Source organism: Heloderma suspectum, chromosome 1 (assembly GCF_057233095.1).
Source record: "Heloderma suspectum isolate Gila_16-S chromosome 1, 16-S_ref, whole genome shotgun sequence".
Taxonomy (NCBI): Eukaryota; Metazoa; Chordata; class Lepidosauria; order Squamata; family Helodermatidae; genus Heloderma; species Heloderma suspectum.
Window position 1 is genome coordinate 244,790,441 of NC_139458.1, and position 1,529 is coordinate 244,791,969.

Here is a 1,529-nt window from a genome sequence, read left to right on the forward strand (position 1 = left end):
ACTCTCCAGTGGTGGTGACCTGCAAGGTCTGTACTAGGTTTGTTTTCTTGCCTGAGATCAACATGGCCTACACATGCAACAAGTGCAAGCTGATCACGCTGTTGGAACAAAAAGTAAGAGGACTGGAGTGGTGAGTGTCAACCCTCCAAGGAATAAGAGAAGAAGAAGAAGAGTTCTTAGACAGAATGGTGGAACTACAGCAGCAAAGTGAAGAACAGAAGCTAGAGCAGCAGCAAGCTGAGGCAGAAGAGGGAAATGCTGAGGTGGGGAAAAATGAAGAGGAGGATACTCCTTGGAAAAGGGTGACAGTTAGGAGCAGAAGAACTAGAAGCCACTCTGCACCAGTGGAAACATTGGAACTACAGAACCATTTCCAGGTTCTTGAGGATGAGACTGGAGGACAGCCTGCAGAGGAAGAATTACAGGGGAACCTGCATGACAGCAAGCAAGAGGCTGAAGGTCAGTCAAGCAGAGGCGATGAAACCAAGGCCGACAACAACAAGAAGAGAAGAGTAGTAGTAGTGGGAGACTCCTTGCTGCATAGGATTGAAACCCAAGTATGTCGCGAAGACCCATGGACCCACCAGGTATGCTGTCTCCCAGGAGGATGAATTAGAGACATGACTGGAGGGTTGCCTACACTCATAAAGCCCACTGACATTTACCCCTTTCTTCTCATCCATGTAGGAACAAAAGATAGGGCCAAACAGAGCTATGAAGAAATCACGTCAGACTTTGAAGCTTTGGGAAGGAAACTCAAGAACTTTGGGGCCTGGATAGTTTTCTCATCCATCCTTCTGGTAGTTAGAAGAGGGATAGAAAGGGAAAGAAAAATACTCCGGGTGAATGACTGGCTATGAAGGTGGTGCTGGCGTGAGAGATTTGGATTTTGGGACCATGGGCTATACTTCCTGGAAGATGGACTGCTGGCAAGGGATGTGTTGCACCTTACAAAGGCTGGGAAGAATGTGTTTGGCCACAGCATGAAGAACTTCATCAGGACGGCTTTAAACTGAATCCTATGGGGGGGGGAGACGTAAAGTTGGGGGTAACAATGGACGAAGGCTCATGCACCACAACGGAGAGAACAGTGTGAATAGCACCTAATAATAGTCTTCAGAAACATGTAGGAAGAAAGCCAGACTATAAAGCACATGGTCTTCAATGTCTATATATTAATGGCCAGAGCATGGGAAACAAACAGAACAAACTTGAACTCTTAATTCAGGAGGGAAATTATGAATTGATAGGTGTAACTGAAACTTGGTGATATGACTCCCATGACTGGAATACAGCAATTGAAGGATATAAATTGTTCAAAAAGAACAGGAGGAACAGAAAGGGAGGTAGAGTTGCACTATATGTTAAAAATACTTATCTCTGCACAGAAATACAGGAGGAGGAGCTTGGTAGCCCCATCAAGAGCATCTGGGTTGAAATAAATGGAGCAAAGAATAAAAGGAACATGGTGGTCGGAGTCTACTACTGGCCACCCAATCCAAGAGAAGACAAGGATGAAACCTTTGAAA